Here is a 24,518-nt window from a genome sequence, read left to right as displayed (position 1 = left end):
GAGCTGGATAGGAAGTGGAGCTGCCAGGATTAGAACTGGCGCCCATATGGGATCCAGGCATGTTCAAGGCGAGGACTTTAGCTGCTAGGCCAGGTTGCCGGGCAAAAGGGCCTTTTTAAATTCATACTCTCTTGGCTGTCTCCATAGACCTTATGCTAATCATGGGACCTGTATTTAGGGTTTCATTCTTTCCTTGATCTTTAGGTTCTCCTTTTCTTTGTGATACAAGATTAACTTGTAGAATAAGAATTGTAGCAGGAACTTCTATTGTTTTTAGGTGAAACAAATGGCAGAAACACCCACTTGACCATGATGTAGGAAGTCTGAGCCAGAGTTTGACTGTTTCTGTATAAATAAAGCGGACAGCTTTCCCGCATTGTTCATTATGATCATGAAATCGTAGTGGTCCATTTCTTTTCTCTTTGCACATAATCCATGCACCCTCTCGAGTTCCGAACTCAGCTGGAGCTGGACTCCGGCAAGAGGGTTAGCATGCCATGCCACAATGTCAGCCCCAGATACACATTTTTCAAGTTCAGGAAGATTCTCAACTCCAAATCACATAGGGTCACAAGAATGTCCCAAGGCAGCCATGGACCCACACAGACAGCTGTGTCTTGTTTAACAGATGTGGGACATGAGGCCCCAGGCAGTCTCTCTTCATACCACGGGCTAGTTTGTGGACTAGGAAGGTGTGCTTGGCTGAGAAGTGCTTCCATGATGACACAGAGCCTCAGGAAGTGCTTTATTTGGAAAGAAGGCCTTTCAGGTGTCTTAGGTAAGGTGAGGTCACACTGAGTTAGAGTGGGCTTACAAGCCAATGAAGGCTTTCTTAGGTCATGTGAAGATCAGCAGGCACTCCGAGGGAAGAACATGCAAAGGCAGAAGCAAGACTAGGTGATGCATCGGCAAGCCAGAGTGTAGCAAAGATTGCTGGCTTCCACCAGTAGCTGATGTGGGAGGGCTGTCCCTCAGAGCAGAGAGACAGGACCGATCAGCAGACCCCTTTACCTTGGACCTGCAGCCTACAACTGCATGAAACAAAAAGTGTCTGTGATTTTAAGCCTCTCAGTTTGTGGCAGTTTGTCACAACTATGTAGGAAACAAACCTGGGTGTCTAAGACATGTGAGTGAATCAGAAACATGTGGGGGTGCTTGGAAATGTTTGTGGAAGGCAGAGATAAGGACAAGTGGATTTCCATGTAAAAGAGATTAAAATGCATGCATATGAGAGAATCTTCAAAAAGTTCATGGAAGTGCATTTTAAGAAAAAATAAAAAAAGACGTGGCTTTCCAAGTTTCTCTGCACCAAAATGAACTTCCCCTTTAATTCCATTTGCTATCCATGCTTCTGGAGTCCTTTTGTATTGTGGAACATCACGGATCTTAGGGCCATCTGTATACATTTGCTTAGGAAGGGATCCAGAATACACCAATGGGAAGAGTTTATGTTTGCTTTTTTTTTTTTTTAATTTTTCTAAACTCTGTTGTATGACACAACAGTTAAAACACTGCTTTTGACACCACCTGCACCCCACATCAGAATCCCACGTTTTGAAAGCTCCTCTCCCTTCCAATCTAGCTCTCATGTGCATACCTGAAACCAAGACTCTATCCAGGGCTTTGAATGCAGATACTGAATATCATCAGGCCCCATGCTAAAATTAACTCACTGAAATGAGGAAGTGGTACAGCTGGCCCTGCAGGGTCCTTAATCACCAGCTCTCCAAGATTCTAATCACTGGAGCCATGAGGTCATTTATTTCTCCAACAGATAACATCCTCATGTTCCTTCTTGTCTCAAGTGGTTCTCTTACCGGACACCCCAGGCCCCAAGCAAAACAGTAACTACCACCTGCAGGTAGCCCCCCAGACTGACTGGAGCCCACTTTGCCCACATCGCCCACATCAACACTCCCTAAAGGATGTAATGTTGCTAAGCAACCAGAAACAAGGCCATGCCAAGTGCAGAGCAGCTGGGGACCTGAACAAACACTGAACAGTCACCTCTGAGCTTCCACTTCAGCCTATAAAACCTGCACACCTAACCCCCGGGAGCCTGGGAATTGGGCAACAGTGGCCAGGCTCCTTGCACGACACTCTGCTTCCTGGCACCATTCTGATACCAGTGATAGGGTTCCCAGGTATCAGGTCTGCCTGGGGGTGTCTGTGGCAACTCCTCTAATCGCTGATGAAGTGTCCTACATTACACTCCGGAAGGCAACCCAGGATGGCTCAAGTACTTGGGTTTCTGCTACACATGCAGGAGAACCAGATCGAGTTCCCTGCTCCTGGCTTCGCCCTGATTGAGCCCCAGCCATGAAGGGAATTGGGAGACTTACACAACAGATGAAAGCCATGTCTCTCTCTTTGGCACTCTGCCTTTCAAATAAATGTAAATGCATAAATGTAAAGAATTTCCCAAAGAATTCAGTCATCATAAATTCACTCCTGGCGGTTTTGGCGGAGGGAACCCTGATCCTATCACAAGAGGCACTGTCTGTGAAACTATCCTATTGGGACTGGCATGGTGGCATAGCACACGGTCCTCTGCTTGTGGTGCCAGCATCCCATGTGGGCTCTGGTTCTAATCCTGGATGATCCATTTCCTGATCTAGATCTCTGCTGATGACTTACGCAGGAAGGCAGCTGAGGATATCCCAAGGCCTTGGGCCTCTGTACTCACATGGGAGACTCAGAAGACGCTCCTGGCTCTCCGCTTTGGACCAGCCCCGCTCTGTCTGTTGCGGGCATTTGAAGAGTCGGATGGGGAACAATCACTCGGTATCTCTTCCTCTTTCTATAACTCTGCCTTTCAGGTTAAATAGGTAGGTCTTTTTAAACAAGTTATCATATTATCCCCTTTCCTAAGGCTCTGTGTGTCTTTCTAACAGCCATTTATTTGCTCACAGCTGCCCTTCTCTCTCTCCTCTTGTCTCTAGAAAGATGGTATATAAGAGGCTGACTTTGTGTGATGCGATGGGTTAAACTGTTGCCTGTGATGCCAGCATCCAGTTCAAGAACGAGCAGCTGCACTTCTGATCCAGCACCCTGCTAATGGCCTGGAGAAGCAGGGGAGCATGGCCCAAGCACTGTAGATCCTTGCCACCCAGATGGGAGATCTGGAAGGAGTTCCTGACTTCCTCTGGCTTGGTTCAGTCCTGGCTATTGTAGCCATTACAGGAGGGAACCAGTGGGTAACAGATTCTCTCTCTCTCACAACTGTTTCAAATAAATAAATATTATTTAAATACTTTAACAATATTAATAAAGTAAATGTTATGTCCAGAGTTTGAGTAGATACGCCCCAAATTCTAACTGCCTTGTTGATCCAAAGTTTTCTGCACACTCTCATATATGCTACTAAATAAAAATCTCTGTTCTCCCACTAATCTGTCTTTGTTAGTTTAATTAATAGACCCCCAACAATAAAAGGTATTTTTCCTCCAACATGTATGAAAAGGTTGTAAAAATGCCTATGGGGAGCATCATGGCTCAACAGGCTCATCGTCCATCTTCAAGTGTCAACATCTCACATAGGAACCAGTCGGTGTCCTGGCTGCTTGTGGCCTGAGAAATCAGCCCAAGCCCTGACTCCCATATGAGAGACCCAGAAGATACTCCTGATCTGACTTTTGGCTTCAGATCAGCTCAATCCCAACAGTTACAGAGGGATCAGCAGATAGAAGATCTTTCCTTCTCTCTGTAAATCTGCCTTTCAAATAAAAATAAATATTTTTTAATAGAAAAAAAAAAAAACTATGGGAGCCAGCACCATGGGGTAGGAGACTAAGCCTTGGCCTGCAATGCCAGCAACCCATATGGGTGCCAGCTTGTGTCCTGACAGCTTCTGGTCCAACTCCCTGTTTGTGTCCTGAGAACACAGCAGAGGATGGCTCAAGTCCTTGGGCCCCTACACCCATGTGGGAGACTTGGAAGAGGCTCCTCATTCCTGACTTTGGGCTATTCCAGCCCCAGGGAGAACCAGCAGGTGGAAGATTCTCTTTCTGTTAAAAAAAAAAAAAATGGGCCTGGAGCAGTGGCCTAGCAGCTAAAGTCCTCGCCTTGCACGTGGCCAGGATCCCATATGGGCGCCGGTTCTAATCCCGGCAGCTCCACTTCCCATCCAGCTCCCTGCTTGTGGTCTGGGAAAGCAGTTGAGGACGGCCTAAAGCCTTGGGACCCTGCACCCACGTGGGAGACCTGAAGGGGGTTCCTGGCTCTTGGCTTTGGATTGGCACAGCACCAGCCGTTGTGGTCACTTGGGGAGTGAATCATCAGAGGAAAGATCTTCCTCTCTGTCTCTCCTCCTCTGCCTTTCCAATAAAAATAAATAATCCCTTAAAAAAGATTCACTTATTTTTATTGGAAAGGAAGAGGAGGAGAGACAGAGAGGAAGATCTTCCAGTCAATGGTTCACTCCTCAAGTGGCCACAATAGCTGCAGCTGAGCCAATTGAAGCCAGGAGCTTCTTCCGGATCTCCCACGTTGGACCATCCTCATCTGCATTCCCAGGCCACAAACAGGGAGCTAGATGGGAAATATGGCTGCCGGGATTAGAACCAGTGCTCATATTATGGGATCCTGGCACGTTCAAGGTGAAGACTTTAACCGCTATGCTATCGTGCTGGGCCCCGAAGAGCATATTTAAACCTCAACCACTGGGTCCTTCGTGGAGTTCATTGTGTGTTTTTCATCCTGTTAATCCCCTATTGTTTATACACTATGGTGAAAAGGCACGTTTAGCAGGGATTTAACAGCCAAAAATCAAGTTCAAAATCAAAGTGCCTTTGTGCTTCAAGGCCTTCTCTTCTGTACATACGCAAAACCTTCGAAGTGTGGTTGGCATTCCCCAGCTGAGGACTGGAGCATGTGTCTGTGGGATGAATCAACAACATGAATTCCTCCCTGATTTGGATATACTTTGAATAACTTTAATTTTCACAAATGCCTTCAGGTTGCCCCCGCCCCCGCAGCCTCATATTTGTGTCTGTAAAGGGCAGACAGGGTCCCATCCTCTGAGGCCACGGCAGAGCTGCTCCAACAGGCAGGAGTGTTTGACGCGTGTCCACCAGAGGGAGAGGTACTCAGCCTAGCACTGAAGGTAAGATCTTGTGTCCATCTCCATTCTGTCCTCAGCCCCTGGCACCTGCCTCCAGCTTTCTACTCATGCAGACCCTGGCAGGCAGCAAGCGCTGCTCAAGCACTTGCACACCTGCCACCTCTGTGGCACACTGGCATTGGATTCCTGACTCGCGGACATTGTGGGTGTTTGTTTTTTACTCCCTAGGAAACGGATGGGCTTTGTGGTGCGGCTGATGAAGCTGTCGTTTGGGATGTCCAAGTCATGCATCAGAGTGGCAGTTTGAGTCCTGGCCACTCTGTACTTCCAATCCAGCTTCCTACTACAGCTCCTGGGAGGCAGCACATCCTGGCCACGGGCTTGGAGCTCTGCCACCCACACGGGAGACCCAGATGGAGACCCTGGCTCCTAGTGGTAGCCTGGCCTAGCCCTGCCTGTTGCAGACTCTAAGGGAATGAACCAGCAGAGGACAAATTCTATCACTGTTTTTAAAAGTGTATCTGGGGCATGGGGTGATAGTGTAGTGGTTAAAGCCCTCACCTTGAATGTGCCAGGATCCCATATGGGTGCCAGTTCTAATTCCAGCGGCTCCACTTCCCATCCAGCTCCCTGCTTGTGGCCTGGGAATGCAGTCAGATGACCCAAAGCCTTGGGACCCTGCACCCGTGTGAGAGACCCAGAAGAAGCTCCTGGCTCCTGGTTACAGATTGGCTCAGCTCCATCGGTTGCGGCTGCTTGGGGAGTGTACCATCGAATGGAAGATTTTCCTCTCTGTCTCCCCTCCTCTCTGTATATCTGCCTTTCCAATAAAAATAAATAATTTTTTTAAAAGTATATCTGTTTATTTGAAAGGGAGTGCTACAGAGAAGGAATGAGAGAGAATCTTTCATCTGCTAGCTCACTGCCCAGAGTACTTAGGCCATCTTCCATTGCTTTCCCAGGTCCAATAGCAGGAAGCTGGATAGGAGGCAGAGCAGCTCAAACTGCTGCTCGTACAGAACGCTGACACCACAGCGGACAGCCAAACTCACTGAACCACAATGCTGTCCATAGTCACCCTGCCTTACCGATAAAATGCACACTTTTTTTAAATCTAGAAAATAATTTAGGATTTAGAGGGACTTTATTTCAGAAAACAGTTTGCAAACTGGGGAGAAGCAGCCGATGGTACAATCCAAAAGTGTACTGCAAAGACAGGGCTGCTCAAGTAGAGCCAATTCTCACCCGGGTTTCGTCTCTTGCAGGATGGAGCTAGGTCCTGGCTGGCTAGCATTCAAAAGGGGCCAAGGGTCACTTTCCATTGGCCAGGACCAGTGGGAAATGGGGCTTCCCAGAGGCTGTCTGTCTTGGCAGTGCCCACAGGAACATGCCTAGACGAGGGTCAAAAAGTGGTTTTTCCAGGAACACAGAGCTTCACAGAGAACGTGTGTAGCCTCCAGTTGCCAAGTGGCTCCTCTGCTCCACGTTGGTTTATAACCTCATTTGGTCTTTCTGGATCCCTCCCTGAGGTCCAGTTTTCCCCAGGGTCCTCGGCAGGCTCTGTGCACACCTGGAGGTGGCCTTCCAGCATCCCACAAATGCCTGGTCTGTGACTGTGGGGACTACCTCATGTTGTGAATCAGCAAAATGAAGACTGTAATCATGCTGACTTTAATTTTACATTAAAACTGCTAATGGGGCCCGGCAGCGTGGCCTAGCGGCTAAAGTCCTCGCCTTGAAAGCCCTGGGATCCCATATGGTCGCCAGTTCTAATCCCGGCAGCTCCACTTCCCATCCAGCTCCCTGCTTGTGGTCTGGGAAAGCAGTTGAGGACGGCCCAATGCATTGGGACCCTGCACCCACGTGGGAGACCCGGAAAAGGTTCCTGGTTCCTGGCTTCGGATCGGCGCGTATCGGCCTGTTGCGACTCACTTGGGGAGTGAATCATCGGATGGAAGATCTTCCTCTCTGTCTCTCCTCCTCTGTGTATATCTGGCTGTAATAAAAATGAATAAATCTTTTAAAAAAAAAACTGCTAATGATGGAAAAGAAAATCTTTCTTGGAGCATTGTATATTATCTTCTTAGCGTTAGCTCACACTAGGCTGGTTTTGTGAGAACTGAAGAACTTCACCTTGAATCGTTCCTTAGACTCAACATCTCTGTGCTTGGGATCAGATGCCAAAGTCCATGACAGACAGATCTCATTTCACCTGTACTTAACCTTCTAGAAAAGAAGCTGACACCAAGCCTTCTGTATTACTGCCCTGGGGCTGCTCTGTCACAGTCCGGGGATCAAAGTCCAAGATCAAGAGGGAGAGAGACAAAGAACTTGCAGGAGATCATTTTCACCTGCTGGTTCAGACCCCAAAGGGACTCCCAGCCAGCCAAGCGTGGGACAGACCAAAGCCAGGATCCTTCCCAGTCTCCTACATGGATTTTAGGGACCAAAGTGATTGGGCCATCGTATGCCACTTTCTCAGGTACACTAGGAGGAGACAGGGTAAGAGGCAGAGGAGGGGAGCTGGCAACATGTCACAGAGGAGTAAGCTGCTGCCGGCAACTCTAGCATCCTGTATGAGCACCGAATCAAGTCCTGCTGCTCCACTTCCAGTCCAGCTCCCTGCTAATGCTCCTCAGGAAAGCAAGGGAAATGTCGAAAAGCGTAAAGCACTTAGACCTTTGCCACCCACATGGGAGACACATACGGAGTTCCAGGCTTCACCTGGTCCTGAATCGGCTGTTGTGGTCATTCTCGGAGTGAACCTGCAGATGGAAGAGCTAGCTCTCCGTGCCTCCCTCTTTCTGTAACTCTGCCTTTTAAATAAGTGAGATATTTGGGGGCAGGGGAGGAGAATAAGAGGAGGAATTCCATGCCATGCACTCCAGTATGGCATGACAACATCACAAGTGGTTGCTTACCCACTGTACTGCAACACTACCTCCTTTTCTCTCTTTACAAGGACACTGTCATGCTGGAGTTGTATGCTACATGCAAGTAGTATGTAACCACTAATTACATCAGTGATGACCTCATTTCCAAATAAGATCTCTTCCTCAGGTGCATGACTTCCGACTGAGCAAGGTTCAGCCTGTTCATGTCATTTTCCCAGGAAGTTCCTTGCAAATGTCTCCCACTGTCTCTGCTCTGGCCGGCCTGTAACAGGGGCAACTGACTCCTTGTTCCCTGCAGCTTGGGGCTCAAATGCAAGGAGGTGTCAGTTGTCACAGTCTCAATACGAGTCAGGGACAGTCTTGAAACCGAAGAGCAACATCTTCCACCTGCCACAGCCTGCCTCCCTAGCCCACCCTGGCATCCTGTCTCCCTTCTGCCCCTCCACCTCCAGGAGCAAACTCTCGCTTTGAAGCTAGATCCTGGACACACCAATCACACTTTATCCAGAGTGCCACTATGAGAGTGGCACTGTTTCCCCATGAGAGTCAATGTTAAAATGGATGCAGGTCATGCTGATGGCCACATGGGCCCCTGGCCAGTGTCACAACTCTGGAACGACTCCGCACATTCCTGGGATTCTCCGTTTTGAAGCAGTCAGTCGTCCAGGAAGGTGACACCTTCTGCATTTCTGGTAAGGTGGGCTGACCTTGCAGCCACCCACTGTCCTGCATTGCCAAACCTGGCTAGTGCAAGGCTGTCTGCCTGCCTCGCTCTAAAAAAAGAGCGAGCTTTAACTCTGGCTCTGGAATCTCTCTACGGCACTGCTTAGGTATATGTACGCGCGTTGCTTTTATCTGTTTTATTTTTTAAATTATGGGTCTTATTTATTTTTTAATTATTTGAAATGCAAAGAAACAGAGAGGTGTCCCCAGCTGGGTACTTCACTCCCCAAATGGCCACAATAGGCCCAGCTTGGCCAAGGTCAAAGCCAGGAAACAAACCTCAATTCAAGTCTCCTGCTTGAGTGGCAGGGGGCCAAGTAGTTGAGTCATTGCTTGCTATCTTCCAGGCTTTGAATGAACAGGAAAATGGCATCCGAAGTAAAGCCAGGCACTGGCTTTGGGCATGTGATGTCCTAGCTGACTCTCTTTAAGATTTCTTTCTTAATCTTATTTTTATTCATTGATTTTTAAAATCTTGTTTTGATGAATGTTTACACAGTTCAGAAGGATGCATGTCCACATGGATCACTGATTAGGGCAGAGATTGTCAAGAACCAGGGGACAATGGATGAGACAATTGTTTCAAAGTTTCTTTTTCTTCTTGTATCTGCATGAAGTGCGGAGTAGAGGGGAGTAACCACACCCAGCATCCCAACTGCATTAATACCCAGGCGTGGGGACCAACCACCTGATGTCATCCCAAGGTCCCTGATGTGGGGCAAGCTCTGATGGGTCCACTGAAGTGGCTTTGATAGTTCTGAAATGCTACTGATTTCGTTGCTCCAAGGATGAGGAAATTCTTCGAAGGTTCACTAGATGACATAGTCCATCTGAGAGTCTCCATTCACCCAGATATTTGCTGTCATCGCTTGGCTGGAAGAGTTGCACCAAGTTCCAGGACATGCTGGTAGGTGCTACAGCCTAGCCTAGCCCAGCCAGTTCCCAGTCCTGGCCCTAATGTGAACTGGCTGGTGTTATGGTCCAACCTGGCCTGTCTTGCATCCCATCCTAGTTTTCAAATCTGCCAATGGGTGCTATGAACTGACCCAGCCTAGCCTGCCCCCAGACCTGACCTACACATATGCCAGTGGGTACTATATCCTGACTTGGTCTGGGCTGTTTCCAGCCTAGGTTCTTGCACTCACCTGCAGAAGTTCCTCAAGCTCCTCCATCAGGTCTCTTCCAAGTGGCAGAGATATGTGTGTGTGTGTGTGTATAATTTTATTTCGAATTTTTGAATTTCATGGTAAAATTCCGCAGAGTTTGATATTCCTCCCCCTGAATTTCCACTCCCCAACTGATTTTTCCAATGCAGACCTATTGTTACAGTAGTATAGTCCTTCATAAGGAGTTATTCCATCCGTCTGTTACTTAACTGTGCCCCAACATTGCTGGTACAAACAATGTCAGACATTGTCTAGATATGTCCCACAGTTTCACGTGGCAGATCTTGTGCACACCAGTGGATTCTTGGCCCAGTCTGCCTCGGCCCACCTCTTGTCTTGGCAGGTGTACCTGACTGGCCCACACCCATGCCGATTCTCTCCCACCTTGAATCCATGCATAGGGAGCACTGGGCCCAGAAAAATCCCCTCCAAAATATGGTACTAGAACTCCAGAAAATGCTACCCTAAAACATATCTTTTAGTACACTGACTATTCTCAAAATACATGTGTTGATTTTTATAGGAAAGGCAGGTTTACAGAGGGAGGAGAGACAGAGAAAAAGATTTTCCATCTGCTGGTTCACTGTTCAAATGGCCGCAGCGTCCAGGCTTGAGCCAATTCAAAGCCAGGAGCCAGGAGCTCCTTCCAGGTCTCCTATGTGGGCGCAGGGTCCCCAGGCCTTGGATATCCTGTGCTGCTTCCCCAATTTTAACCTCACCTTTGGGAGCCCAGGGTCACAGCTTAGTCCAAAACGACAGCCTACTGTAATTTTTATTGAATTCCTGCTATGTGGATAAAGGCTGGTGAGGGGTGTTGGGCAGCAGTTCTCTTCCTGGTACACATACTAATGAAACTTTCTTTTTGAGAGGCTGGCAATGTGACATAGTGGGTAAGGCCACCACACACAGGGTCAGAATCTCAAATCAAGTCTCAAGGTTGTGGCACAGTGAGATAATGGGTCCCTTGGGACTTCGGCAGCCATTCTGGAATGCCAGTTGGGTGTCAGCTCTTCTGCTTCCAATCCAGCTTCCTGCTCATGAGTCTGGGATGACAACCTGCAGAGTTGGGTGTCTGCCATCCATGTGGGAGGCTGTGGGCATTGAGTGATCCACTGATTGAAAATTAATCTCTCTCTCTGTCTCTCTCTCTCTCCTTGTCTGTCTTTAAAGCAAGCAAGCAAAAAAAAAAAAAAAAAAAAAATCCAAACGCAGGTACAGGCATGGTGGCACAGGGAGTTAAGCCACTTCTTGAAATGTCTCCATTCCAAATCAGGGTGCTTGTTCAAGTCCAAGCAACTCCTTGCTTCTGATTCTGTCTTCCGCTAATGCATTTGGGAAGGGAGCAGATGACAGCTGAAGCCCTCGGGTCTTTACCAACCACAAGGGAGTCCTGGATGGAGTTGCTGTTTCCCTAATTCAGCCTGACCCAGACCTGGATGTTCTGAGTTTCTCAGGTTACCTTAGACAGAAAAGGAGAGGTGAGTAAGATGAGCCCAACCAATCAGTGATCTCCCTGTTGTCCCAGATTTTCAAGGAAGGTGTGGACCTATCTGACCTGGCCATGTGTGCTTTTGTTTCTGCCCCGCTTCCTGTCTTGCTTTAAGCTTACATTTTTACTTATTTGCAAAGCAGGGGTAGAGAAGGGGAGAGGATGAAAGGGAGCTTCCATCTGCACATTCACTCCCCAAATGGCTACAACAGATCACAGCTTGGGCAGGCTGAAGCCAGGAGCCTGGAACTCCATCTTAGCCTTCCACGTAGGTAGCCGGGGTTCAAGTACTTGGGTCATCTGCTACTTTCCCAGGTAGCTGGGTGGAGGAAGCTCAGTTTTACAGCAGGAGACAGCCTTGCCCCCTAAGGCATAATGCCGGCCCACAAAGCAACTTTTAATCACCAGGCAAACCCTACCCTCATTTCTCACTTTGTCTCTGGCTGGGGCACCAAGACCTGCACACCTAATCTTCTATCTGATCTTAAGGCAGGGGTGAAGGGAACTTCCCCCAGCCTTCCCTGCAATAAATGACAAAGATTAACAAGCCAAAGAGGAAAACCACAGCCCTGGGAGGAGCTTCATTAACCCGCCCTGCCCCCCACCCCACCTCATTCAGAAACCTGCATATCCTTCCTCTACCTGGTAGGGGGTGGATGGGGCAGGGACTCAATTCAGCAGGCTCCCAACTGGTCACTACGGGAATGAATGGACTCAGAAGCCTTTGGTTGAGCTCCGAGACTGACATTATCGTTGGGTCTGACTTCATCATTGGCCCCTGGAAGTCTCCAGAGGGTGTGGTTTGAATCCTCAGTCTACCCGTTTTAGATAATGGCATAGCAGGGTGACAAATAGCCTTCTCTTTTGATCTCGGTCCCCTATGCAGATAAGGGAAATCCCACAGAGTCTTTCTTTCCCTTTAAGTCAGATAGTTCAGCAAGCCCCCCCCCCCCAGTGCCTGCCAGGCTTTTCTGAGCCTCAAAATTAGCTTTCCATGGGACTTCCCAGCGAAGCTTTCAGTGCTGATAGCTGGAAACTCTCTGGACCAGCTTGTGTGTTTCAGATGGTTAGGGTGGGAGTGGGAGGCAAAAGGAAAAGAGCTTAAGGTACATGCAGCTGACTTTAAAAAAAATATGCTGGGGCCGGGCCCGGCGCAATAGCCTATCAGCTAAAAGTCCTCACCATGCACGCGCCAGGATCCCATATGGGTGCCAGTTCTAATCCCGGCAGCCCCGCTTCCTATTCAGCTCCCTGCTCGTGGCCTGGGGAAGCGGTGGAGGAAAGCACAAAGCCTTGGGATCCTGACTGGAAGAGGCTCCTGGCTTTAGATTGGTGCAGCTCTGGCCATCGCAGCCATTTGGGGAATCATTGGACGGAGGATCTTTCTCTCTGTCTCTCCTTCTCTCGCTAAATCCTACTCTCCAGTACAAATACATTTAAAACAACATGCTGGGAAAGTGGCCGTGTTGCACTTAACTCTACACAGCCTGCTGCCCTGACCACAGCCTGAAGCCACACCTCCCCATAAGGAATGCTGGCCAGGAACCTAGAACTTGGGGTTTTAGTTCTAAGGAACAAAGGTTCTGCCCATTCTGGGAACAGCTGCTGTGCAGCTGTGTGACGTCTCCCTTCCCCCACCCCCAGTTCCCTGGATTCTCCGAAGGGCCAAAGGCCTCAAGACAGCTCGGAGGAGAGCCTCCCCACCATGGGGGACCCAGAGGAGGATCTCAGGGCTTCCACCTGTTCCAGGAATGCTACCCCGGACATCCCACACAGAGGGTAGCCCATTCCCCTTGCACCAGCAGGTTTATTTACAACTCTTTGGATCTTAAAGGTATTTAAATATCTTCCCCTAGGATTTTGCAGGTTTTTTGTTTGTTTGTTTGTTTCCCCCTTCAGGTTCATCCTATTCTTATAGGGGAGTTTACAAAACACATGTTTACCAACTGAATGAGACAGGGTGCTAGAGAGATGTGGTTCCCAAAACCCACACTGAACTTACGGCTGATGTGGGCGAATCCGTCTAGCAGCCAACCAGCAGTGAGTTGACGCAGGGTAGGCAGCACAGGGCCTTGGGTTTCTTTGTTGCTAATCCTGACGTGGATAACCTGAGGCCAAATGGAGTGGGAGCCTTTGTTACACTCTCATTAACAGCACAAAAGGAGTAGTTGTCACTATTGGCAAAATAGCAATGAGAACATCATGATTTCACCTCTTATGAATGAATAACAATAATTGCCATGATTTTTCAACTTTTGAAACTACATTTACTCTGAAGAGAAAGTACCAGATGAGGAAAAACGAGAGCTGAGTTCTTCCATCTATTTTTCCCTCTTATTTCAAACAGGGAATTCTTGTTTCTACAACAGTGTTCATTTTATAGATGCCATGATTTGTGACAAATCACCAGTGAAATTCATCTGCCATGCCTGGATTTACTGAAGTGGTTTTTTTTCGACGTCTCTCCAAAATGTTGTGCGACATTTCTATGTGAGGACAGCAGGTGCCACAGGCATCTGCCAAGTACCCGACTATGTACCAATGTTCTATGCCTCTAGGGTTTTTTTTTTTCATCTTCAAGATTTAATTTTTTTTTTAATTGGAAAGGCAGATACACAGAGAGAAAGAACTTCCATGTCTGCTGAGTCACTCCCCAAGTGGCTGCAACGGTTGGAGCTGTGCCCATCTGAAGCCAGGAACCAGAAACTTCTTTTGGGTCTCCCACACGAGTGCAGGATCCCAAGGCTTTGGACCATCCTCTGTGCTTTCCCAGGCCATAAGCCGGGAGTTGGATGGCACATGGGGGCAGCCGGGATAAGAACAGGTGCCCATATGGGATGCTAGCACATATAAGGCCAGGATTACAGCCACTATCCTTCCTCACTGGGCCTTGTTTGCTTTTTTTTTTTTTTTAGACATATTTATTTATTTTTCTGTTTATTTATTTTAAAGACAGCATTACTGAGAGAGAGAAAGAATTTTCATCTGTTGGTTCACTCCCCAAATAGTTGCAATGGCCAGACTTGGGCCATACCAAAGACAGGCACGTTTTCCATGTCTTCCATATGGGTACAGGGACCAAGGACTTACATCATGTTTTTCTGCTTTCTTGAGTATATTAGCAGAAAGCTGCATGGAAAGTGGAGCAGCCAGTGCTTCTATCATCACCCATGGACTATGTCAGCTTAATAGGGAACAGCTTTGTCCACTAGGCCACACTGCCAGCTCCTGTTCTATGCCTCTTACACTTAAAGTCAAAGCAAAAAGTCCACATTCTGGATACACATCTACGTCTCTGTGCACATTTCCACCTTGGGTTTTCCTATTTGGCAGGGAGCTACTGGCCCATATGCTTTTTGTCTGCCGCAACAGGACATCTCTGGGCATCTCTGGGGGCATACAGTGACAGGATGGGCCTCTCCTTCCTGGGAGTGACTTGGGAGGGGCAGCACTGACCCACAGCTTCCTGGATCAGAACATGGTGAAGAACATCATGAAGATGTTGCCAATTGTCCAAATCTCTCCCAGAAGCGAGTCTGAAGCAGATTCTTTGAAGCTCAGGAGTTACTGACCAGTGTGCACCAACCAGTAGACTGTCCCGTACCACTGCAATCAGAAGAGGGGAGCATCCCCAGAGTCAGCCATGTTCAGGGTTTTTAATCAACTACCTACTAGAGCACTGGTACATGAAATGAATTATTCAATCAACCAAGCTTACATCAGTGCAATATACCAATTTTTCAATCCACTGTATTGGTGTGAAACAGTGGCACCCAATCATTTTAAGCATTCTGAACTCTAAATTATCTAATTAGTAAGAGCTATATTTTGTCTAGTAGTGAACAACTGAACCAGGAAAGCAGGTCTTTCCAATTGCATGTACAGAAACCAATGTGGGACAATCAGCTCAGTGCATGAGCTGTAAAAGAAAAGCAAGACCTCATCCTGTAATGAGATTTTTTTGTGTGATAAGTACTCTCCCTCCCTTTTCTGGACTTTCTGAGAACCTGAGGTTATGGACACATCCTAGAAATATTTCAGGAGGTTATGGACACATCCTAGAAATATTTCAGGAGATATAGCCTTACTGAAGCCATCCTTCATTGTTTGGGCTGTTCTAAGGAAGAGAGCTCAAGGCAAGCCAGCCTAGTAGAGTCCCCCACCAACTCATATTCTGTATCCCCAGTGTGACAAGTTGAATTCACAATTTGCCCAATCATTCATTCATTCACTCAATTATTCTGTGACTATTCACTGGGCACCTCCTGTGTCAGTAGTGGCTGAGAGAGGTGCACATTGTAGAGGGCCAGGGCATAGCCATTAAGGGAGGCCCCAGAAGCCCCATCTTGCTTGTGTCACTTGAAGAAACAGCTCATCCCAATTAGGAGAAGCAATACATGCTGGGAGAGGGAGAAGCTGTATAGGTGGGGTGACCGGCAGTACTGGTTTCACAACTGTAGCCTAAGGGGAGAGAGGGAATGAGGGGAAACTGGCCTGTGTCCAGGGGCCAGTCAGCTTGGGCTGACCTTACCTCACAGGAGAGAAGTGATTTCCCGTCTTTCTCATTTTCTTCAAATCCCTCTCCAGCCCATACCCACTCCAAGCCAGGACAACGCTGCACTGCAAAGACCAGGGCTACCTTCTCTCCAGAGCTTCTTTCTTTCCTTATTTTTTTTTTTTTTTAAGATTTATTTTATTTTTATTGGAAAGTCAGATATACAGAGAGGAGGAGAAACAGAGAGGAAGATCTTCCACTTGATGATTCACTCCCCAAGTGAGTGCAACAGCTGGTGCTGAGCCAATCCAAAGCCAGGAGCCAGAAGCTTCTCCAGGTCTCCCACATGGGTGCAGGGTCCCAAGGCTTTGTGCCGTCCTCGACTGCTTTCCCAGGCCAGAAGCAGGGAGCTGGATGGGAAGTGGAGCTGCCGGGATTAGAACCGGCGCCCATATGGGATCCCAGGGCGTTCAAGGTGAGGACTTTAGCCGCTAGGCCACAGCACTGGGCCTGCTTCTTTTCTTTTCTTTTTTTTCTTTTCTTTTCTTTCATTTCCTTCTTTTCTTTTCTTTTTTTTCCTTCCTTCCTCTCTCTCTTTCTAAATTTTATTCATTTTTATTGGAAAGGCAGATTTACAGAGAAAAAGCGAGACAGAAAGATCTTCCATCTGCTGTTTCACTCCCCAAAAGGCTGAGTCAATCAGAAGCCAGGAGCTTCTTCTGGGTCTTCCATGTGGGTGCAGGGTCCCAAGGCTTTGGGCCGTCCTCGACTGCTTTCCCAGGCCACAAGCAGGGAGCTGGATGGGAAGTAAAGCAGCTAGGGCCGGAACCAGAGCCCATATGGGAAAATGCTGCATGTAAGGGGGAGGACTAGCCAACTGAGCCACTGTGCTGGGCCCTCCTTCATTCTATTATTGCAATATTTTTTAAAAGATTTTTTAATTTTTATTGCAAAGTCAGATACACAGAGAGGAGGAGAGACAGAGAGGGAGCTCTTCCATCCAATGATTTACTCCTCAAGTGGCCACAACGGCCAGAGCTGTGCTGATCTGAAGTCAGGAGCCAGGAACTTCTTCCTGGTTTCCCATGAAGGTACAGGGTCCCTAGGCTCTGTGCTGTCCTCGACTGCTTTCCCAGGTCACAGGCAGGGAGCTGGATGGGAAGTGGAACAGCTGGGATTAGAACCAGTGCCCACATGGGATCCCTGCGCTTGCAAGGCAAGGGCTTTAGCCCTTAGGCTACCGTGCCAGGCTCTGTTATAGCAATTTTAATAAATGATTTTCTTCTCAATTACAAAAGGAATATGTGTTCATGCTGGAAGTCCTATAAGAATGTTACAAAGGGCAGAGAAACTAAAAATGAGCTGTTCTCTCTTACCTCAGGGCCAGCAATGGTGAATACTTTGGTGTGTGTCTTTCCGTTCTTCTCTGCCCGTAATCAGGTGTGCACTTGCGGTTTTTATTTCAGATGCCCGGTACAGAACCCTGCGGGCTGCAGCTCCCATCCGTCCTCCTACTGACAGAGACTTCAAACGCAAGGCTGTCATTTCGGTAACTCGCCTTCCCGTTTGCTCATTCATTACCAAGGCAGACGTGTGTTTTCACACTTGAGAGTCCACTGTCACCTCTCCTAACACCAAGAGGCCAGTGAAAGGGGACAAACTGAGATTACCTGGTAAGTACAGAGCATAACCCCTGAATCTTCTTGTGAGGGAACAGCTGACGGATGCCAAGACTTTTTCAGGCTTTGCATAAGTCAATGCCTTGGAGAACAGGCGGCCGGTGGAAGCAGAGGGAGGTCTAGAATTAAGAAACCAGAACAAGCATGCCTAAACTTGAGGCATGATATTTTATTGGGCCTTGCGTAAAAAACAAAACACATCTAGCAAAGAGTTACACACCTGCTTGCGTCTCAGAATCTGGATTCTGAGGACCGTCAAGGGACAAAACCACAGCAAGTTCAGTAACAGATGACACTGGCGTTGATTTGCGGCTCATGGACTGCAGCGGCCCCCATTCCACACCGCAGACTGAGAGGCTCCCCCGGCCAGGCAGTGCAGACAGTGCATCCTGCAAGGCGGAAGCAGACTGAGAGGCTCCCCCGGCCAGGCAGTGCAGACAGTGCATCCTGCAAGGCGGAAGCAGACTGAGAGGCTCCCCCGGCCAGGCAGTGCAGACAGTGCATCCTGCAAGGCGGAAGCAGACTGAGAGGCTCCCCCGGCCAGGCAGTGCAGACAGTGCATCCTGCAAGGCGGAAGCAGACTGAGAGGCTCCCCCGGCCAGGCAGTGCAGACAGTGCATCCTGCAAGGCGGAAGCAGACTGAGAGGCTCCCCCGGCCAGGCAGTGCAGACAGTGCATCCTGCAAGGCGGAAGCAGACTGAGAGGCTCCCCCGGCCAGGCAGTGCAGACAGTGCATCCTGCAAGGCGGAAGCAGACTGAGAGGCTCCCCCGGCCAGGCAGTGCAGACAGTGCATCCTGCAAGGCGGAAGCAGACTGAGAGGCTCCCCCGGCCAGGCAGTGCAGACAGTGCATCCTGCAAGGCGGAAGCAGACTGAGAGGCTCCCCCGGCCAGGCAGTGCAGACAGTGCATCCTGCAAGGCGGAAGCAGACTGAGAGGCTCCCCCGGCCAGGCAGTGCAGACAGTGCATCCTGCAAGGCGGAAGCAGACTGAGAGGCTCCCCCGGCCAGGCAGTGCAGACAGTGCATCCTGCAAGGCGGAAGCAGGGATCACAGCAGACTGGCTCACATCAGATATTTCAGGTTGTTGTTTTGTGTAAATGAAGGCAGAGGGGACTTGCTTATGATGTTGGCTCAGGTAGACTGGACTCTCACGTTTTCAGAAAAAAAAAAAGTGGTTTGTTCTGGAATCTGTCTGTTTCTTTAATGTCTCAGCTTGCTTATGTAGCATGTCATGTGGATGACTCCATTTTAATCTGTCCTGGTTTGTCAGGGTCTAGTGCAGCAGATCCCGGTCCATAACAAAGCAATGAATTCTCATAAATTTATTTTCAACTCATAATAATTGTATTTTATGGGCCTGGCACGATACCGTAATGGTTAAGGTCCTAGCCTTGAGAGTGCCAGGATCCCATATGCGTGCCGGTTCTAATCCTAGCAGCTCCATTTCCCATCCAGCTCCCTGCTTGTGGTCTGGGAAAGCAGTCAAGGACGGCACAAAGCCTTGGGACACTGCACCCATGTAGGAGACCTGGAAGAAGCTTCTGGCTCCTGGTTTTAGATTGGCTCAGCACCGGCCGTTGCACTCACTTGGGGAGTGAATCATTGGACAGAAGATCTTCCTCTCTGTCTCTCTTCCTCTCTGTATATCTGACTTCCCAATAAAAATAAAATAAATCTTTAAAAAAAGAGAAAGAAAGATTTCAAGCTTAAACAAAACAAAGCAAAAGTTGCAGGGAGATGGAGTGTACATTGTGGCTCACGGATTGAAGATGCCACTGAGGACATCTGGGCCCCATTTTAGAGTGTGGTTAGAGTCCTGGTGACTCTGCATTCAATTCAGCTTCTTGCTAATGTGCCTGGAAGGCAGCTGGGGAAGGCCCCAATACTTGGGTCTCTGCCACCCATGTGGGAGACCTGGATGGAACTTGTGGTTCCTAGCTTAGGCCTGACCCAGTTCCGCTGTTGCAGCCATTGGGAGAATGAATGAACAGATGAGGGATATTTTTCTCTTTCCCCTTCCCCTTTCTGTCACTCTACTTTCAAATAAATGTTTTGGGGGGAGGGTTCTAATCTTTCACTGTAGAAGTACAGGATTCCCAAGTAATACTTAATCCACTGCGTCACAATGCTGTCCAAGAGTACATTTTTTAAAAATATCTTTTAGATATTCTAAAACACTTAGTCTGTTCTCTTGCAGCTGATTTACATAAGCACCTTGTTTAAAATTCCCGCCATGAAAAAATTCACACAATTGAATTGTGCATAACAGGTTGTTTTGTATAGTTAGTTCCCTTGAACACAAAGAAATGTTTTGCAAACTCTAGACCTGGCTATAGAATGTAGTTCATGTATAGACAGTGTGTAACTTAATGGGTTTGATGCCAATTATGGCCCCAGGAATTACACCTGCTTTCTAGGGAGCATGCTATATGTTCTAAGCTTCTGTTTTTACTGTGGTAATGAGGTATAATAATAGCAACAGCCTTGTAAAGTGGTTGTGAGCATTTAGATGATGCATATAAACTGCTTAATATAGACACTGGCACCTGACAAATATGTATTATAATTCAACTTTTTTGCTTGTGTTTTGCCTTCCCCACTAGAGCCCAGGTGCCTTGCAGGGGGCACCAGAGCCCTATAGCTTGCTCCTGCTCCGCTTTCTCCCAGCCCCCAACTCCATCTGACCTCAGGCCATTGTTGTGCTGACTGTGCTATGGAAACTTCCTCCGGGGTCAGCTGTTTGGTACGATGGTTAACCCTCTGCTCAGGCTGTCCGTCTGCCATATTTGGGTGCCTGGGTTCCAATCCCAGCCCTGCCCCCATTGCAACTTACTGCTGATGTATGCTCTGCGATGTAGCAGCTAATGGCTGCAGTAACTGAGTCCCTGCCGCCCACTCAATCTTGCAGACCTGAACCGAGTCCCATCTTCTGCTTTCAGCTCGGCCGTGCTCTGTGTTATGGGCGTCTGGATGACACACTTCTCTTTTCCTCTTTCTTAAGATGCATTTATCTTTATTAGAAAGGCAGATTTGCAGAGAGAAGGAGAGACCGAGAGAAAGATGTTCCATCTGCTGGTTCACTCCCCAAGTGGCTGCAACGGCCAGAGCTGAGCCCTTCCGAAGCCAGGAGCCAGAACTTCCTGTCCACTGTTTCACTTCCCAGGTAGTTATAATGCCTGGGACTGGGTCAGGTTAAAGCAAGGTGCCTGGAGCTTCATCTGGGTCTTACACACGGGTGCCAGGGGCCCAAACACTTGTGCCATCTACTGTGTGCTGACATGGATGCCAGTGGCAGGTGGTAGCTTAACAAGGCGTTCTCAACCGGACGGCCCAAGGCTTTGGGACACTGTACCCGCGTGGGAGACCCGGAAGAGGTTCCGGGTTCCCAGCTTCGGATCGGCGCACATCGGCCCATTGTGGCTCACTTGGGGAGTGAATCATCGGACGGAAGATCTTCCTCTCTATCTCTCCTCCTCTGTGTATATCTGGCAGTAATGAAATGAATAGATCTTTAAAAAAAAAAAAAAACAAGGCGTCCTCAACCGAGGTCTTCGACATAACAGAGGGGCTGACTCTGTGGACACTGGTTCGAGTCCTGGAAGCTCCACATTCCTGCTAGTGGCCTGGGAGATCAGCAGAGGAGGGGCAAGTGCTTGTGCTCCTGCACCCATGGGAGACCAGGGAGAAGCTCCTGGCTTCTGGCTTCAGCCTGGCCCTGCCCCCAGCTGCTGTGGCCATTTTGGAAGCAAAGCAGCTGATGGATGATCTATGTCTCGTCCTCTCTCTGTAATCTGACTTTCAAATAAATATAAAATAAATCTTAAAAAAAAAAAAAAAGAACTGAATGTGGATTTGTTAGGCTTTCCCAAGCATAAAACCAGTATTAACTTGGAATTCTGTTGTGATGTTCCCCTCCTATTGTATGACATCTAATTTGATATCATCGTCTTGTGGGAACACGAGAGAAGCGTAACAGGAACAAATCATCCATGGTTTTTGGAGCAGTGTCACAGTTCCCCTGCCTGGGAAGGAAGTCAGAATTTGCATGCCGTAGAGCAGCAGTAATTGGAGAAGTGTCCAGGCAGGCAGCAGAAACACCACGAGGCATTCACTGTGTACACCCAAAACCAATGGTGTGTGCAAGCCTGAATAAGGGTGACCAGATGGAAGCTGCCCAGAGCTCCCAACCTCTTCCAAAGGAGCTCACTCAGTGTGTGCCATGGGGAACGGTCAGGCGTCTGAAACAAATAAGGCTCCATTAAATGTTGTTGGCATGATATCTTTTTCTATATTATTTTTTATCCATTTAAAGGCAGGGCCATCCCCCTGCTGATTCCCTCTCCAAGTACCCTCAAAGCCAGGGCTGGGTCAAATTGAAACCAGACACCAGGAACTCTGTCTCCCACGGGGGCAACAGGGCTTCAGACACTTGGGCCACATGTTGTTCCTCTCACGAAACGCCTCAGCAGAAATCTTGAATTAAGTAGAGCTGATAAACCAGCACCTCGGTGTCACACTTTAAGCCTCTGCAGGACCAGCATCCTATTTGGGCATCCGCTTCTGACCCAGCTCCTTATAAATGTGCCTGGGAAAGCAAGCAAAATGGCTCATGTCCTTGGGCCCCTATACCACGTGGGAGACTTGTAAGAAACCTCTTGTCTCCTGGCTTCTGACAGATCTGTCCCTGGCTGTTGCTGTCCTTTGGAAATCTCTCTCTCTCCCTCTCTCTCTCTAAGATTTATTTATTTTTATTGGAAAGACAGATTTACAGAGAGAAGGAAAGACAAAGATCTTCCATCCGTTGGTTCACTCCCCAAATGGCAACAATGGCTAGAACTGAGCCCATCCGAAGCAAGGAGCCAGGAGCCTTTTCTGGGTCTCCTATGTGCGTGCAAGGTCCCACCATATTGGGTCATCTTATACTGCTTTACCAGCTCATAAGCAGGGAGCTGGCTGGGAAGTCAGTGGCCAGGCCATGAACTGGCATGCATATGGGATACTGGTACTTACAGGCAGGGGATTAGTCAATTGAGTCACCATGGTGCCCCCTACCACACACACTCCAAATAAATAAATCTTTAAAAAAACGCTGTTGGCAGGTATTGCGTAAAAATAAGAATGGTCTGTAAATTACACATAACCACATGTGAAGGGTAATGTTATTAACAAATACACAGACGGTATTTGGGTTTATCAACTCTCCAAAGCATGGCTTTCGTAGCCATATTTTCATTGCGAGGATACACTGGTCATCAATCAAACATCAGCCATAGGTCATTAATTTTGTTGTCATTTTTTGTTTCTTTATTTTCTTTCTTTCCGTTCTCTTTTTTTGCCTCTCAGTACACTGCTGTTCTGTACGTTATACCACAGTTCATGCTTCCTGTCAATTTTCTGCTCTAAATTCTTGTAGAGTCACGCCTGAATTAGCCTAAGGAATTTAGTAGAAATACATATCATTTAAAATAGTGGCTTTACTTTTGAAAAAAAAAACTCTTCTTATTAAAAAATGATTAATATGAAAATTTCAAGCAGTGTTTAGGCATAAACACTGCTGCTGTCTTTGGCCATTCGCGGGGAACTAGATCCAAAATGGACAGCAGGGACGCCAGCAGGCACCCATGTTACATGCTGACACCACAGTCAGAGGCCTAGCCTGATACACCACAGCTGACTCAGACTCATCAGTTTCAATTTTAAAAACAATTTTTAAAGATGATAATAAATAGTGCATCCACATGGTTTAAAGCTCAAATAGAAGAGCCTGCTGGGGACAGTCTCCCTCACTCACATGGCCCACCTGCCCTGCATCTCCTCCATCCTGCAGGATTTTGGGTATTAGTTCACAAATTGTTAGGCAAATACAACCTTTTGCTTTTTTTTAATGCAGAAAGTATAATAATGTATGAATTGTTTTATACCTTGTCTTTTCCCCTATTTCTCAATTTATCTTTTTGAAAATATGTTTTTTTTAAAGACTTATTTTTATTGCAAAGTGAGATATACAGAGAGGAGGAGACAGAGAGGAAGATCTTCCATTTGATGAATCACTCCCCAAGCAGCTGCAAGGCCAGAGTTGTGCCAATCAGAAGCCAGGAGCCAGGAGCTTCTTCCAGGTCTCCTATGCAGGTGCAGGATCCCAAGGCTTTGGGGCCGTCCTTGACTGCTTTCCCAGGCCACAAGCAGGGAGTTGGATGGGAAGTGGAGCTGCCGGGATTAGAACCAGCGCCCACATGGGATCCTGGTGCCTTCAAGGAAAGGGCTTTTAGCCACTAGGCCACTGCGCTGGGCCCTCTTATTAATTTATTTATTTTTTAAAAGATTTATTTCTACTGAAAAGGTGATCAGATTTATGCAGAAAAAGAGAGACAGAGAGAAAGATCTTTCCTGTACTGATTCACTCCCCAAATGGCCACAACAGCCAGAGCTGATCTGATCTGAAGACAGGAGCCAGGGGTTTCTTCCAGGCCTTCCACATGAGTGCAGAGTCCCAAGGCTTTGGGCTGTCCTTGACTGCTTTCTCAGGCTACAAGCAGGGAGCTTGATGGCAAGTGGAGCTTCCTGGAGGGAATCTGGTGACTATATGGGATCCTGGCACCTGCAAGGGGAGTAGTTAGCCACTGAGCCATCATGCCAGACCTGAAAAAGCAGATTTACATTGAGGAGAGACAGAAGGAGCTTCCATCTGCTGGTTCACTGCCCAAATGGTCACAATAGCCAGAGCGGAGCTGATCCGAAGCCAGGAGTCAAGAGACTCTTCCAAATTTCCCATGTGGGTGCAGGGTCCTCAGGACTTGGGCCATCTTCACTACTTTCCCAGTCCATAACTAGGGAGCTGGATGGGAATTGGAGCAGCCAGGAAATGAATATATGTGCCCATGTGGGCACCTGGCCTGAGACGTCCCTCTTTTTCAGCCACTTCCTGCACTCTGGCACTTGCCTGCTCTGATACCTCTCCCCTTAAGCAACCAGTTTCTCTACGACATCCTCTTTCATTTTCTTTCCACTGG

General features: G+C 48.0%; 1 long non-coding RNA gene across 1 annotated transcript in view; it reads left to right on the top strand.

The window, feature by feature from the left end:
* The window catches only part of LOC131479636 (uncharacterized), a 69,793-nt gene extending 52,322 nt beyond the window's left edge, over nucleotides 1–17,471 (top strand). Inside the window, exons 2-3 of the long non-coding RNA XR_009245016.1 lie at nucleotides 13,030–13,168; nucleotides 17,296–17,471. This is a non-coding gene — a long non-coding RNA (uncharacterized LOC131479636). The remainder of the gene's footprint in view (nucleotides 1–13,029; nucleotides 13,169–17,295) is intronic.
* The last annotated feature ends 7,047 nt before the right edge of the window (nucleotides 17,472–24,518 follow it).

Source organism: Ochotona princeps, chromosome 2, assembly GCF_030435755.1.
Source record: "Ochotona princeps isolate mOchPri1 chromosome 2, mOchPri1.hap1, whole genome shotgun sequence".
Lineage (NCBI taxonomy): Eukaryota > Metazoa > Chordata > Mammalia > Lagomorpha > Ochotonidae > Ochotona > Ochotona princeps.
Note: the sequence above shows the minus strand (reverse complement) of the source record. Positions and strands in the feature narration are given on the sequence as shown.